Below are 16,742 nucleotides of genomic sequence, written 5' to 3' on the forward strand. Positions count from 1 at the left end.
GGGACCCGGTCCGAGGGGCCGGGAGGCTGGGGGGCGGGCAGGCTGGGGTCGGGGGTCTGGGAGGTTGGGGGGCTGGCGGGCCGGGGTCGGAGGGGTCGGGGGTCTGGGAGATCCCGGAGGCGGGCAGGCCAGGGACCTGGGAGTTCGGGGTCGGGGGCCCGGGGTCCGGCGCGGACGACTGGGGCCGCCTCCGCGCCCGTGCCCCCGCGTTGGCCTCCCCGACGTGGCCCCGGGCCTGGAGCCCCGCGTGCACAGCAGCGCCCGGGGAGCTGCAGCGGGACACAGGTGCTCAAGGGCTTCACCTGCCAAAACCTTGACACCTGGCGGACCGTTCCACAATCCAGCACAAGTTCAAAGATGCACGCAAGTGAGGGGGAACCCAGTGGGCCAGGGCCTGCTTGAGCCGGACCGAAGGGAGCAGTCGCATCTTCACAGCCAGAAGCGGGTCAGGACGCGGGGACAGAATAAGCAGCGCTTCCTTTGGGCCATGTGCTCACACATGCTCACCCACTTCCTGGAGATGTGACCTGGTAAATGCCTCTACTTTGAAAGAAAGATCTTGAGCTGCCACGGTGGGTGAACCCACGAAGCACGAGGGGAATTCAGCGTTTCATTCACCTGCCCGCCGCAGCGCTTCCCTGAAGGCGCCTTCCTGTGCCCTTCCTAGAGACTCTGGAAGCACCCAGCCATCTGAGGGCGCGTGGCTTGTAAGTACCCGCTTGCCACTGATGCACACGCTCGTGTTGCGTCGGAGCGAGGGACACGCAGTGTGGGCCTCCCCGTGTTAGGACCAAAGCACGAAGCCAGGGAAACGTAAGGATTTCATATCCGGAAAGGATTGAAGCCATTTACAAAATACACGAGTGGGGTACATGGGTGAGAAGTCGGGACGAAGGACCAGTAGAACCTAACAGACTGAGCAACAGGCTGCGCGGCCCAGCATCCTGGGCTACTGATGACAGAGCTGCAGCCTGGGGGACACTGTCCCCCGAGCACAGCTGAACAGAGTTGGCACTCGCCCTGACCCCTGCCTGGAGTGGAGTGCCTGTAATGCAGAGGAGCACTTCAGCCCCACAGGAGTGAGCAGGTGGGGTCTTACTGGCACCCCTCAGGAAGGGCAGGTGAACACAAGGGCCAACGCAGAGCTAAAGCTGTGTTTGCTGGATCTGAAATGATGAACAATTGCCTCTAAAACAAGTGTCCTCCGCAGCCCAGGAACCTTGGATCAGTATCCAAAAACCCTAGCAGGGCATTCCCCCCCCCCCCCCCCGCTGCCTCCGTGCGGGGGGGGGGGGGGGCAACATCCCCAATTGGTCTTTAAGATTTAACTTATTTTGGGCCCGGCGGCGTGGCCTAGCGGCTAAAATCCTCACCTTGAACGCCCCAGGATCTCATATGGGCGCAGGTTCTTATCCCGGCAGCTCCACTTCCCATCTAACTCACTGCTTGGGGTCTGGGAAAGCAGTGGAGGACGGCCCAAAGCCTTGAGACCCTGCACCACCTGGGAGACCCGGAAGAGGCTCCTGGTTCCCGGCTTCGTATCGGCACAGAACCGGCCGTTGCGGCTCACTTGGGGAGTGAATCGTCGGACGGAGGATCTTCCTCTCTGTCTCTCCTCTCTGTATATCTGACTTTGTAATAAAAATAAAATAAATCTTTAAAAAAATAAAAGTTTTAACTTATTTTTTAACCATAAAGCCTGGTCAGATTTATGGAGAGGAGAGACCAAGAGAAAGTCCCTGCATCACTGGACCCCTAAATTCCAGATGAACTCACCCACTTGGTCCTGAGCAAGTAACCCTAAATGGAAGTTTCTCTGTGCTGTTACCCAAGATGTCTTCCCTAAGCTAGCTTTTATTATTTTAACCTGAACGGCCAATTACAGAGCCGGAGCGCTAGGTCTCTGTCCACTGGCCCACTCCCCAGTGGCTGCAGTGGCAGGAGCTGCTTCCGCGTCTCCCATGCGGGTGCAGGGCCCCAAGGGCTTGGGCCATCTGCTTTCCCAGGCCACAGGCAGGGAGCTGGATTCAAGTGGAGCAGCCAGGACACTAACCACTCCCCGTGTAGGATGCTGGCGCTTGAAAGTGGAGGACTGGCTTATAGAGCCAGCCCCATTAAGCCTTTGGGCGGGGGGCTGCTTCTCAAGCCTCCTAGTTGAGTATCCTGCGGAAAGTTACTTCACATTTAACCAACCTAAGCAGGAACCTTGGCCACCCAGCCACACTGGCTGTTCAGTAAGTCCTCTTGTGAGGGGACCTCGCTGCTCGCTGGTGTGTGGTAAGCCTGGCTGCACCTGCTCCCCATGAGCTGAAGTGCGCCTCCTCCCTCCTGCAGGCAGCTCCCCCCTCCTGCAGGCAGCTCCGTCCTGGCTGTGTTCCCTCCCCGTTTTCTGTCCTGTGGACCAGTCTGGACCTTGAGTTCTCGGCCCCTTTCCTTGAGGGTACTGGTTAGAACTTCTTCCCTTTAGTGACAGCAGCCATCCCTGCTTAGCCCTCAGTTGGTCCTGTCTCAGTTCTGTCTGCTGCCAAGGTCTGAGCTGGATCCAGCCACTCCTCAGCCGGCCCGCCCTGCGTGCCTGGCCGCCCTCCCAGCCAAGTTGCCTGCAGCCTGCCTGGAGGAAGCTAGCTGTCTTCCAACCTTAATGAAAGCTTTCGCATGTCTTGTCACATACGCTGTCAATAAGGTGAATTAAAACATAAACCTTGGGTGCCTAGAATAAATCCAGCTTACTCAGAATACAGTGTCCTTATGTGTTGCTGTTCTCCTTGCTGCTGTTTTGTTTAGTATTACATTTGTGATCATCAATGAAGCCTTTTTTTTTTCCTTTTTCAATTCTTTGTTTTGGCATCAAGATTATGCTGGCTTAATTAAAAAACCAAACCCAAAAAAAGTTGAACTGCGTCTTTATCTGAGAGTTCTATCTGAAGCCATTCGAAACAGTTTTGTTGTTTCCATTTTATTGGGAAGGCAAACAGATCTTCTGCTTCACTCCCCAAACACAGGCCCTCGCAGGGTGAAGCTGGGAGCCCACAGCCCCGTCCAGGCCCTCGCAGGGTGAAGCTGGGAGCCCACAGCCCCGTCCAGGCCTCGCAGGGTGAAGCTGGGAGCCCACAGCTCCGTCCAGGCCCGGGCTGGGCGGGACCAAGAGCGGGGCTAGCCCTGCGCTGTGCAGGCTGTCCCTGAGCTGAAGCTGAGCTGCTGCAACTCGGACACCAGGGAGGGCGCGAGCAGCCTCCACGTCTGTCTGCCTCTGACTGCTTTTTAAGGTTGTTCTCCATATCTTCAATTTCCTACATTCCTTCTGTAATCTTTATCTCGTTTGGGACTTTTGCAAAACCTGAAGCTATCTTTAAATGCTGCTTCCACCGCTCTGCTGGGCCTGTGACTGTGCACTCTGTCATCCTGGACACTTAACCCATCCCGTGTTCTTCATTCTTCCTGCACGGCCCATCATGCTCCTTGTGATCCGCCCTCCAGTTTAGTCTGTTGATCCACGACTGTCAAATTGCCAAGAAGCATGCCCTTGAGTTTCTAATTTCAGTTTTGTATTTTTCAGTTATTGAAGATGTTTTAAAAATTGTTTCTTTTTCAAATCTGCAAAGTCATTTTTAAACTCTGTCCCAGTTCCTTGCTGGTCGCTGGGTAGTGCGCTGACCCTACCCGTCTGTTCGGGGAGCACTGGCTCTTGATGCCCCTTAGGTCTGTGTTTTAGGCAGCCTCTTGTTCGTGTTCCCTGTGCCCATCTGTCCCTTGCCCTGTGGGCACCTTGCTTCCCTTCACAGGTGGGCACTGCCCAAACTGCATGGAGGCCTGGCTGGGCCAAGTGGCTTCACACATGAGTCTGCAGCTCTGGGGGCGGGGTGCCTGCCCACAGCCACGCTGTCCTGGGCAGGAGGCCATCAAGACCACACGCTGTCCTGTGCAGGAATGGCCATGGCCACCTTCCCCAGCAGGTGGCCCTTGGGCTCCGGCTGACCCCACCTCCCTTGCCAGAAAAATCCTTTCCACTCACACCGAGGTCAGTCGGGCTGCACACCATGAAGCCCACTGGCTCCTCTGTGCTACCCACAGCATCCAGCCTGGTCCTCCAGCCGACCTCCTGGGCGCACTGGCTGGGAGCTGGTCCTGCTCCAACATCCCAGCCGTCCGGGGCACCACGAAGGGGCCCACTCAGGCCCTGGCTTCTCCAGCGAGTTTGACCCACTCCCTGAAGGGCCTCTGGCTGGGCCAAGCCCGGCTCAGGTCACGGCTGCCTCATACACACCATGCCCGAGGCTTCCAAGAGACCGAGTGTCCAAATAGAAAAGGTTAGTCTCCCTCCACAACACCAGTGAGACAAGCAAAGATAAGAAGGCAGGGCTGTAACTTGGCCTTCCAGTTTTCAGGCTGAAAGCTTTGGGGTTATCCAGGAGTCGCCTCTCCATTACAACAGGCCTCCCCGCCCCCCTTGTGCCAGCAAGGGCCACATCTCCAAAACACCTCCAACACCAAGCAGTCCTCAGGCCACGCCTCTCCCTGGACACTGCCAGTGTAAGACCACTCTACATCCACTCACAGCGGGGAGAGATCAGCGGAAGCTGGCGGAGGGGGCTCCAGGGATGCTGAGGATCTGGGGGGCACTTCAAGCAGGGGAGCCGTGACCACAAGTGGATGTGGGAAGACGGGGCTGCCTCTCAGGCAGGCAGGACAGCCCGGGTCTTTTCAGAGACCACTTGTAGGCCCTTGAGGCGTATCAGGGCCTCTCAAGCATTCAGCGGGAACGGATTTGTATGCCAAATGGCGCCTGATGCAGTGCCATGTTCTACACTTTGGCCCTGCACCAGTCCGCATTCCCACACTTGATCTTCATCAACAGGCTGGATCTTACTCCCCCAAGACAAAACACCCTAGCACTGAGCAGATTAGGGACGCCGCCCCCACGTGGCGTACCTAGGTAACTGCATCACTCATGAAGGTGACATCACACCCCTGCCCTTCCCAAACAGGAAAGAAAATCCCGTCATTATTATCTCAGAGAACAGAATATTCTGATGTCATCTTAACTGACAAAATGAAGACAAGTTAAGTGTAATCAGTCACAGAACAACAAACCATGTGATTCCAGCGGAAAGGTTTCTGGGCACTGGGTGGGCAGGGCAGGTGCTGATGCCGAGTTCTGGAACAGGATGTTGGTGACAGCTGCTCAGTCACAGTGCAGGATGCCACAGCACTGCACACGGAAGAAACGCCGATGGTGACATTTTGAAATTAATTTCAGAGGCAGAAAGAAACTTGTGTTCACTGGTTCATTCCCCAAATGCCGTCACCAGGCAAAGGGGAGCCACACCGCAGCCAGGAGTTCATCCAGGCGGCAGGACGCTCCGCTGGCACAAGCTGCCCCTGCGAGGCCAGAGTCGCTGCCAGGGGTTCAGGCTTAGGTTGTGTGCCTTTTACCACTTAAAAAACACGTTTGGGCTCATTGTTCCTACAACGCAGAACTTCACGCCCGGTTTACAAAATTCCTCTTCACTTTTTTAGGATGTATTTATTTGAAAATCAGGGTGACAGAGAAATCTTCCTTCCACTGGTTCACTCCACAGATGGCCACAGTGGCCAGGGCTGGGCCAGGCACCAGCCAAGAGCCGGGAGCTTCACCCAGGTCTCCCACATGGCTGGCAGAGGCTCAGACACGTGGGCCATCTGGTGTTGCTTCTCCCAGGCACGTCAGGAGGCTGCGTCGGAAGCGGAGTAGCTAGGACACAGTGCTCATCAAGGATGTGGGGCAGGAATCACCGCACGGCTAGAAATTTTACACATTTTAGTTTCTTTTTTTAAAAAAGATTTTTTTTTATTGGAAAGGCAGATATACAGAGAGGAGAGACAGAGAGGAAGATCTTCCATCCAATGGTTCACTCCCCAAGCAGCCGCAACAGCTAGAGCTGAGCCGATTCGAAGCCAGGAGCCTCCTCTGGGTCTCCCAGGTGGTGCAGGATCCCAAGGCTTTGGGCCATCCTCTCCTGCTTTCCCAGGCCACAAGCAGGGAGCTGGATGGGAAGTGGAGCCGCTGGGATTAGAACCAGTGCCCATATGGGATCCCGGTGTGTTCAAGGCAAGGACTTTAGCCGCTACGCTATCGCACCAGGCCCCCATTTTAGTTTCTACCAAAGAGAAGTTACCAAAGCAGCAGATGCTGAAACCAACTACTTGTTGGAGGCTCTGCCAGATGAGGACTTCCAGGATGGTGTAACACAGGGCCCTTCCCTGGAGTTGACCTGAAGAGGATGAAGAGCTAAGCCCATTCTCACATCTCTTCATCTTGTTAATTTCCTTAGACAGACCTCCATTCTGCAACTATTGCTATCACGGTTGTGCACGTGACGACTGACATTCCAGATCAGAGTTCCAGTTCACGTCACAGCTGCTCTGCTAACGCTCCTGGAAGGACGGCAGACGATGGCCCAGGAGTTTGGGGCCTTGGCACCCAGCTAACAGCCCCAGATGGAACTCCGCGCTCCTGCCTTCGGCCTGGCCTAGGCCTGGTGGGCGGCCTTCTGAAGAGTCAACCTGTCGATGGAACCTTCCTTTGTCATAAACAAATCTTCACAAAAAAGTGACAGAACCCAGTGCAATGTGTCGGTTGTTTCATGGTCCCCTGCAAGCGCTGGGATCCCATACAGGTGCCAGTCCGTGCCAGGGCGTCTCCACTTCCCATTCAGCAGAGGGTGGCCCAAGGCCATGGAACCCTGCACCTGTGCGCGCGACAGCCAGAGGAGGTTCTGGTTCCTGGCTCCTGGTCAGCGCAGCTCCGGCCACTTGGGGACTGATGGAGGATCATTGTCTCTCCTCTCTAAAACCTGCCTTTCAAATGAAAATAAATACTAAGCCTTTTAAAAATATCAAGAAATAAAATGCCAAAATTTTTCATGAGACTTGAGGAAAATCCAAAGTACTTTTTCTTCATTAGTAAAATGAAAGAACAGGGTTGGAAAAGACTTGAGCTTCGATCTCACGCAGATGTCTTCTCTGGCGGATGAGAAAGCCGTGCCCGGGCCGGGTGTCTGGCGCCCCTGTTCCATACGGGGTACTGAGTTCGAGCCGCTCTGGCTCCTGACCCCAGCTTCCTGCCAATGGGCACTCCGGAGGCAGCAGTGACGGTTCTGCTGGGTCCCCACTACCCAGGGCATTGCCATCTGGGTCCTCGTGTGGGCCTGACCTCGTCCCAGCTTCTGCACACATCTGGGGAAGAAGCCAGAGGGCGGAAGCGCTTTCCCTCCCCACTGCCATCCACTTCTCTCTCAAGCAACACTTTAAGCTGAACAGTGCAAAGTATGACCCTCTTGTCAATAACAGGATAATTAGCCTCTAGTCACTCAGCTTCTGACATGTTCTCCTCAGGGAAATGCCTCATTCTTGTCAACATTCAAGCCGGAACAGCTCTCAGACAGAACGCCGACTCAGCCCGGAGCCACCTGTCAAGAAAGCCACATTTCCTGTGGAAGGCAGCCCTGGACACCTGGGACAGGCAGGTGGCAGGAAGCCAGCGCCCTCTCCGATGGCCACCCAGGAGCTCCCACAGCTTCTGGAACCATCGGAACAAGTGGCCAGGACCTCGTGACTGAGTTTCCGTCCCCTCATCAATCCCATGGTGGCATGCGTCCCGTGGCCCCTGCAGCCCCCGGCCAGCCCCTGACCAAGTCGCCCTGGAGGCATCCCTCTTGCTGCCCTGAGGCGCGCCCCCCTCTGCCTGCGCATCAGTCTGGAACTGCACCTGACTCGGCATGGGAACAGCAGCCAGCCCTTACCACGGCTCAGGGGCTAAACCCTCGCCTTGCAAGCGCCTGGATTCATATGGGTACTGGTTTGTGTCCCTGCTGCCCCACTTCCCCACTTGTGACCTGGGAAAGCAGTGGAGAATGGCTCAAGTCCTTGGAGACCTGCCAAGAGGCTCCTGGCTCCTGATCGGCTCGCACTGGCCATTGTGGCCATCTCTGGCGTGACCAGCAGAGAGGATCTTCCGATCTCCTTCTCTCCATAAATCTGATCTGACTTTCCAATAAAAATAAGTAATTCTTACTGGAAGACCAAAAAAAAAAAAAAAATGCCCGTCCTTGGCCTTTCTCGTCTGGTTAGCCCGTTTCTACAAGCAGGAAAGCCCGCAGAGCGGAAGCCGTCCCAGCTGTCGGTTGATGGCGACCCTGTCGACAGCTTGGAGACTGCGAACTCAGAGGGGCTCCTGCTGGTTCTTACCAGTGAAAGCAGGCAAGCCGCCGGCTAAAACCAGCCTCAAGCAGCAGTGAGGAACTCCTCCGGCTGGGTCTCAAGACTGCTGTCGGTACTTCAAGCCTTTTTCTGAAATCAGAGACAGGGCAATGGCCTAGATGAAAATATGTCCCAGTATTATTTAGGAGATTCACTTTTTTTAGGGACGTACATTTAAAGAGTTAAAAATGAAGTTCATGTAAGTCGGCTCCCTAGGACACCAATGCAGAGTATCGTAGACATGACAGGAAGTGTCACTTCAGTGAAAGGCGCGTTGCGGGGCTCCATTGGGCTGTTCTCCGCTGCTTTGTTCATTAGGATTTCTCCGTTTTCATCGGAAAGGCAGATACACAGCGAGAAGGAGAGACAAAGATCTTCCATCTGCTGGTTCACTCCCCAGTAGCCACAAAGGCCGGAGCTGAGCTGATCTGAAGCCAGGGAGCTTCTCCTGGGTCTCCCTTGCGGGTGCAGGGAGACTGTTCTTGACTGTTCCCCAGGCCACAAGCAGGGAGCTGGATGGGCATCCGGAACACACGCCGGCGCCCATTCTGGACCCCGTAGCTCCCTCCCACGCTGCGCTAGTGGGCACTGCTGCGGGGCAGCCTGGCCAGGCTGGGTTCACTGCGCAGAGCAGTGATGTCCTTTTTAAAGACAGCAAGGCCGCTCAACGCTGGCTCTGGGCCTCGGTGCCTCAGGATCATGCCAACAGTTCTCAGTGGGGCAGAGATGAGGCTCAACTCCGAGCAGACCACGGGGAGTAGGGAGTCACAATCTAGGGACAGTGTGCCGCTACAGGAGCCCCAGGACCAGGCAGCCTGGCGAACCAGGCCTACAGGCCAACGGGTGCGCTGACAGAAGGAGCCTGACCAGATATGAGGGTGGGACTCAGGCTAACCCAAGTGGGATGCTTGCTCAAAGCCAATGGCTTGGGCGAAGCATGATAAGGTAACGGTTAAGGTCCTCGCCTTGAACGCCCCGGATCCCATATGAGCGCCGGTTCTAATCCCGGCAGCTCCACTTCCCATCTAGTTCTCTGCTTGTGGCCTGGGAAAGCAGGAGAGGACGGCCCAAAACCTTGGGATCCTGCTCCCGCATGGGAGACCCGGAAGAAGCTCCCAGCTTCGGATCGGCTCAGCTCCACCTGTTGTGGCCACTTGGGGAGTGAACCATGCACGGATCTCTCTCGGTCTCTCCTCTTCTCTGTACATCTGCCTTTCAAACAAAACAAAAAGTGAACAACTCAGTCCAAAGTCAAGAGCTGGCCGCCAGAGGAAGCCGAGTGGAATCTAGCCCAAGGACCATGGGGTCGCGTGGTTGTGCTGTGTGCCAGGCTCTGGCTGCCAGGTAGCCTCGGAACGGAACGGACCCGGAGTGCCGTCCTGCCTCCTTACCAAAGAACCTCCCTGAACATTAACTGCTGTCCTCCTCTTTCTCAAACAGGGCCCTAGAGTAACGCGTCCAGTTGACAGCCACTGCATATGTGCCATGTAGCTGGGGCACAGGGCAGTGAGAGACCAGCCCAGATCACAAGCGATTCAGAGTCTTTGTGGCAAAAGCAACTGTGGAACACAAATACTACGATACGCCAAATCAATGTTGCAGGCATGGTGGCACAGTGGGTTAAGCTGCTCCCTGTGATGCTAACATTCCAGCTGAGCACCAGGTTGAGTCCCGTGCTCCACTTCCAATCCAGCTCTCTGTTAACATGCACGTGTACTCCTGACACCCACTTAGGAGCCCTGGGTTTGGCGTAACCCAAGCCCTGGCCATTGCAACCATTTGGGCAGTGAGACAGAAGACCAAACTCTTGCCTCCCTCCCCCAACTCTTCCTTCAATTCAGTAAGTCCATCTTAAAGAGGCAGGGCCTGGCACGATGGCTCAGTGGCTAAATCCTCACCCTACAAGTGCAGGGATCCCATACAGACGCCAGTTACTGTGCCAACGGCCCCGCTTCCCTTCCAGCTCCCTGCTGTGGCCTGGGAAAGCAGTCGAGGACGGCCCGAAGCCGTGGGACCTGCACCTGTGTGGGAGACCTGGAAGAAGCTCTTGGCTCCTGATCCGTGCAACTCCGGCCAATGCAGCTACTTGGGGAGTGAACCACCGGACAGAAGATCTTCTCTGTCACTCCTCTCTGTATGTATGACTTTACAATAAACAATAGTAATAAAATAAATCTTTTTTTAAAAGTCCAGAAAAGCAGATATAAGTAGATGTTCAAAATCAATCATTTTTATTAAAAAAAAGCCAGAGGGTGGAAGCACAGAAGGAACTGGGAGTTCCCACCCTGAGCCCACAGCCCACACTCTGGGCGGAGTTAGCCGGGGACGGAGAAGGCGCGCCCTCCAGTGGCCAGGCCGCCCACTGCAGCCCCAGAAACCAGTCATCCTGGGAACCGCACAAGGAAACTGGCTTCTGCTTTCTGTGTAATTGCTTCCGTGAAATTCTGCTTTAATGACTTCTTTCAAAGACATCAAGGTAATGGAGTGTAGTATTTTTTACAAATAAAACGCTGTTAGGTTTTCAAAATATAGGACTGCCAGGGTTGCCAAGGGCCTGCCTAACATTACATCACTTGCAAATCCTGCTTGTCTTCCTAACAGTAGGGACTTGAATTTCAGTCACCTGCAGGACTGGAGGGCTACCGTCCCCGGCCTGCGTCCCGCCCTGTAAACAGCGTCCTCAAGGACCCTTGGCTCTGCTGTGGCCCTGGATGCGAGGCAAGTAGGACAAGGGGTTCATCACGACACGGCCCGAGCCACGGACCCAGGACAGCCCTTCCCGGGGTCACTGAAAACGCAACGACCAGCCTGTTCCCCACTAGCTGCCCGTCGCAGCACCTGCAGCACCCCTGAGCCCGCAGCACCCGCGAGCCGGCGCCCAGCCCGATCCTTCCTCCCGGGCGGCAGGACTCACTCTGTCCAGCAGCCACCAAGCGGAGCTCATTCAGTAGTTTGTTCACTTTTGATTTTTGCAGCTAGCAATATTTTGAGTACTTTTCTCATCTTTCCTTTGAGAGGTGAGAAAAACTCCATTTAAAAATTTGCTCTTGGGCCCGGCGGCGTGGCCTAGCGGCTAAAGTCCTCGCCTTGAAAGCCCCGGGATCCCATATGGGCGCCGGTTCTAATCCCGGCAGCTCCACTTCCCATCCAGCTCCCTGCTTGTGGCCTGGGAAAGCAGTTGAGGACAGCCCAAAGCTTTGGGACCCTGCACCCGTGTGGGAGACCCGGAAGAGGTTCCTGGTTCCCGGCTTCGGATCGGCGCACCGGCCGTTGCGGCTCACTTGGGGAGTGAATCATCGGATGGAAGATCTTCCTCTCTGTCTCTCCTCCTCTCTGTGTATCTGGCTGTAATAAAATGAATAAATCTTTAAAAAAAAATTTGCTCTGTCCCCCCTCCCATTTTCACCCCTTCACTGGAGAAGGGAGAAAGTTCCTGTCCTGGTCCACTCCTCCCGTGCCGGACGGCAAGGGCTGGGTAGGGCTGGAACCGGAAGCAGTAGAAAGCAAAGTCCTGAGCCATCACCCCTACGTCCCACAGTGTGGGACTCCTGAACCAGCCCACAGCTCAAACACACACACTCTGACACGGGCTGGGATGTCTTGGCCACCGGGCCACATGCTCACCTCCATCTTTACAAGTTTTCGGGCCTGGCGCGGTGGCCTAGTGGCTAAAGTCCTCTTCGCCTTGAACGGACAACGATCCTATACGGGCGCCGGTTCTAATCCTGGCAGCTCCAGTTCCCATCCAGCTCCCTGCTCTTCGACCTCCTCCTCCTCCTCCCTTCCCATCCCCCCCTCCCCCTCAACGTCCCCCTCCCCCTCCCCCTCCTCGTCCTCCTCCTCGTCCTCCTCGTCCTCCTCGTCCTCAGCCTCCTCCATGTCCTCAGCCTCCTCCTCCTCCTCGTCCTCCTCCTCCATGTCCTCAGCCTCCTCCTCCTCCTCCTCCTCCTCCTCCATGTCCTCAGCCTCCTCCTCCTCCTCGTCCTCCTCCTCCATGTCCTCAGCCTCCTCCTCCTCCTTGTCCTCCTCGTCCTCCTCCTCCATGTCCTCAGCCTCCTCCTCCTCCTCCTCCTCCTCCTCCACGTCCTCAGTCTCCTCCTCCTCCTTGTCCTCCTCCTCCTCCTCCTCCACGTCCTCAGCCTCCTCCTCCTCCTCGTCCTCCTCCTCCATGTCCTCAGCCTCCTCCTCCTCCTCGTCCTCCTCCTCCTCCTCGTCCTCCATGTCCTCAGCCTCCTCCTCCTCCTCGTCCTCCTCCTCCTCGTCCTCCTCCTCCTCCTCCTCCTCGTCCTCATCCTCAGCCTCCTCCTCCTCCTCCTCCTCCTCCTCCTCGTCCTCCTCCTCCTCCATGTCCTCGTCCTCCTCCTCCATGTCCTCAGCCTCCTCCTCCTCCTCGTCCTCCTCCTCCATGTCCTCGTCCTCCTCCTCCTCCTCGTCCTCCTCCTCCTCATGCTCCTCCCCGTCCCAGTCCCGTCAGCCTCTCCATAGCCCCACTTCCCTGCGGGGCCTGTCCCTGGCCTCCCTTCCCGCCATGAGCCTCCCTCAGCCCCTCACGCCGCGTTCCCGCCGAGGTTCTGATGCCGAGGAGCCTGAGAACACGCCAGGCCGCGCACACTCACCTACCGGGACGCAAAATGGCAGATCCTGAGGCGGCAGCCAGAACAGGCACTGCGCATGCGCGACGGGGGGGAGGAGCGACGCCCTGGTCACGTGCCCTAGGCCACGCCCACTGCGCCTTAGGGGAGCGCTTAAATACAGCGAGCTGGTGGGAGCACTTCCAGGTGAATGACAAGATGAGCAATCGAAAGGCTCCCTGGAATCCTCCTGGGGCCTGTGTATTTAAGTCCCAAGAGAAGGAATCATTTCAAAGACATTTGAGGCTATTTCATGATTAGAGAGAGAATATTCTATCCGCAGTTCATTTCCCCATTGACCGTGATGGCCACAGCGGGGCTGGTCCCAAGTCAGCAGCCAGGAACTTCCTGTGGGCTTCCCACGCAGGTGCAGGGCTCCAGCACCTGGATTAGCTTGTTACTCTCCCAGGCCACAAGCAGGGGGCTGCGTTGAAAGTGGAGCCAGCTGGGACTTGAACCAGCAACCCTCGGGCTGCAGCTGAGCAGGCAAAGGTGGTGCCTAGCCGACACCCCTCAGGAAGGACCTTTCGCGGCTGACCCAGGAATCCTGGCTGGCACAGACTGACAGTCAACACCTCGTGGACGCTGGGCTCTGGTCAGGACACAGCGACATGTCACAGACCCGCGGGACATATGGCACACGCGACTCTTGGCTTCTGCCCACAGCGCGAGGCTTCCCGCGCCCTCAGGCCCAGCCGGGCCCTGAACAACAGGGCCTCCTGAAGAAGCCAGCTCCCAAGCCCAGTGCCCTGCTCCTGCACCCTGCATCCCACACCCCACTCTGATCTCCCACCCCTGTGTCCCGTTGCCCGCACCCTGGTCTCTCCCACAGCCTGTGCCCAGGGCTTCGGTTGGGTCAGGGCGTGTACATTGGTTTGGGGCTGTGGGCAGGGTTGGACACCTGTTCCTCTCATCCTGAAACTTGGTCAGCCCTGGACTCAGAGAGCCCTCTGCTCTGATGGCCCTGCACACCGTAACTTGGGCCATGGAGGACCCACCAGCCTCCCACACACCCAGGTCCCTAGCAAGGCCCCTGAGGAGGTTCACAGACAGTGGGGCATGGGGAAGGCAGGTGCCCGGCCACTAGCTACTGTCCGGGTCAATTTCCTGACCCAGCCCAGCCTACTAATGTGCTTGTCTCTTCACCAGCACCACGGTCTTGTTTTTAATGAGATTTATTCATCTGAAGACAGGGGGACAGAGCAGGAGGGAGGGAGACATTGCTTTTCTATCTGCTGGTAACCTGTGTCTCCCTGCTGCTCCCAGGTGACCACAGGGCCAGGTCTGGGCCAGCTCGAGCCAGGAGGCCATCTGGGTCTCCCCTGTGGGTGGCCGGCTTGCGCTGCTGTCCCCTCTCAGCAGCAGGGGACAGGGTAGCCAAACCATCCCTGCGGTTGGGATGCCTGCACCTCAAGCCACGGCTCACCCAGTGCCACGCGCTTGTGCCCCCTACCAGTCATTACCACTGAGTGGCGTGATGAGGAAGAAAAGCATTACTACGTGTTCCAACTTTGCTCCTTCCCAAAGTTGTTTTGACATTTTCAGTATTTTAAAGTCAGCTTGTTAACTCCGACAAAACATTCTGAGTAGAACTTCTTCAGATGCGTACTCTGAGAGAACATTGAACCGGACCATCTGTGGACACAGCCTGACATGTTGCCTTCTGTCATGTGAGCGGACACAATATGACCGTGGGAATGGCAGGCATAGGGGCTGCCCAGGGTGAGGTGGGCTTGATCGTGACCTTGGTCAGTCCCGGCAAGGGTGTGGTCAGCGAGAGATGCAAGCGGGGCAGCTGGGCACGGCTTAGGTGCCAGGTGAGGCATTATGTAAGTGAATCCTTGAGAGTCACCAAGGAACCAGGGTAACAGGTTTGCCAGCATCCTATGTGGGTGCTGGCTAGAGTCTTGGCTGCTCTGCTTTTGATCCAGCTTCCTGCTGATGAGCCTGAGAAAGCAATGGAGGAGGGCTCAAGTGCTGTGTTCCCAGCTTCCTGCTGCTGGGCACCATGGGGGGGCCTCAGGATGGCTGGGAGCCAGGTCCAGTGGGGCACTTGGATTCTAACCCCAGCTCCTGGCATCAGCCTGGCCCAGTCCGGGACCAGCCAGTTAGGCCACGTGGTGCAGGACGCTGGAGACACACAGGCATACCTCCCGTGCCGCTCTGCTCCCCGGAACGCTCTGAGGCCAACTTGCCTCACGCGAGAGTGACTGTTGTCTCGACACCGTCAGGACCCACAGCGTGCGTATGTGTGCTGTGGGTCCCTGGCACGCTGAGAAGGGAGGTTGCATTTCAGATGATGAAGCATGGAGTGTCGCTCACTGCCACACACCAGATCTTCCCAGAAGCCACATGGCAGGTGACATCACAGAGGGAGGGCACTGTGGGGTCCCTTGGCCTGCTCGGAGTGACATAAACCTGCCAGGGGCGGCACTTGGACACCCCAGGGTCCCTGAGGATCACCTCTGAGAGACTAACTCCACAGCTGCTCTTCAGCTGGTGTCTTCCACTGGTCTATGCAGCTTTTCAGCATTTTCTTCTGTGAATTGTTGTATGGGCCTCGCCCGTTTGTGCTGGGCTGGGGTGATGAGGCTGGCTGTTTCACACTCAGCCACTGGAACCACTGTGGCAGGGACTCGGCGAACACATTCCAGCGGCTGGCTCTTCTGGTCCCGGACTGGCCAGGAAGCTCTCTGCCCTTCAGGTCCTTGGACCCATGCTTCCTTTACACACCTTGCTTCTTGAAATTCCCTGGTGGAGTGCTTGTGTGCCCCAGAATCCTGCTGGCGCCTAGGGGCAGTGGGCAGGCTTTCCCTCTGCCCCAGCTCCATCCTCCTCCTGGCACCAGGGCAGTCAGGGGCACCAGGGCAGTCAGGCTTCTGCAGGGATCAACAAGCCACGCATTCTACTTAAAGAATTATTTCACATTTCAGTTGCCCTGGAGTGTGAAAGGGTTCTATTGTGCGCAAATTCAAATCCATCATAGGCCCTCTCACGTCCTAGAGACAAACCTATTTTTCATGTTTGTCTGTGGGCTGCCAGTGATTTCCTCAGAGCCTGAACACAAAGCCTCAGTCACGCATCTGCATAGAACAGCCTGTGCAGCAGGCCCGGCAGCGGCCCCTGGTCTGCCTCCAGGCATGCCCAGTGCACGGCACAGCACATCGCCCGCACCCCCACAGGATGAGACCTGAGCCTCCAAGAGGCGCTGCGGGCAGGTGTGGCACAGAGCAGAAGGCCACGGCACAGCGGCCTGGTCCCTGGAGCTGGACGGCATGGTCCTGCTGCGGCAGCTCCCCCCACCCCCGCATGGTGTTACAAAGTGTCTGAGGGGCAGCATGGCCTCAGGTGCCTGTGTCCCACACGGAGGCTCTGGGTTCCAGTCCCAGCTCCATCACTCCCAGCTTCCGGCTAAAGCACTTTCTGGCAGGCAGTGCCTCTCACATGGGAAACTGGTACTGGGCTCCTGGCACCTGACCAGCTTGGCCCAGCCTCACGGCTACGGTATCTGGAAAGGTGACCTACCAGAGAGGAGACCTCATTCTGTGGCTGTGTGCCTGAATAAATAAAATAAATCTGGGAAAAAACAGCGCAGCCCACTGTGATGCTGCGTCCCACAGGAGTGCTCGTTTGCCCTCGGGCTTCTCAGCCAGTCCTGCTTGTCTCATTCCGCCTTTATTTAAAAAATGTCATCATTACTTTCTCTCCCCCTCCTCTTGTGTGTATGAGCCTGTGCATGTGACTAAAACGGCCCCTCCCTGCAACGTACACAACCCGAGCAGCAGACAGGCGGATACCAACGAGTTTGCGCTCCTATGTGGGCGTCTGTCTCACAGCGGCAGGTGCTGAGAAAGTCTGAGACAACGGGCGGGC

Source organism: Ochotona princeps, chromosome 18 (genome assembly GCF_030435755.1).
Source record: "Ochotona princeps isolate mOchPri1 chromosome 18, mOchPri1.hap1, whole genome shotgun sequence".
Taxonomy (NCBI): Eukaryota; Metazoa; Chordata; class Mammalia; order Lagomorpha; family Ochotonidae; genus Ochotona; species Ochotona princeps.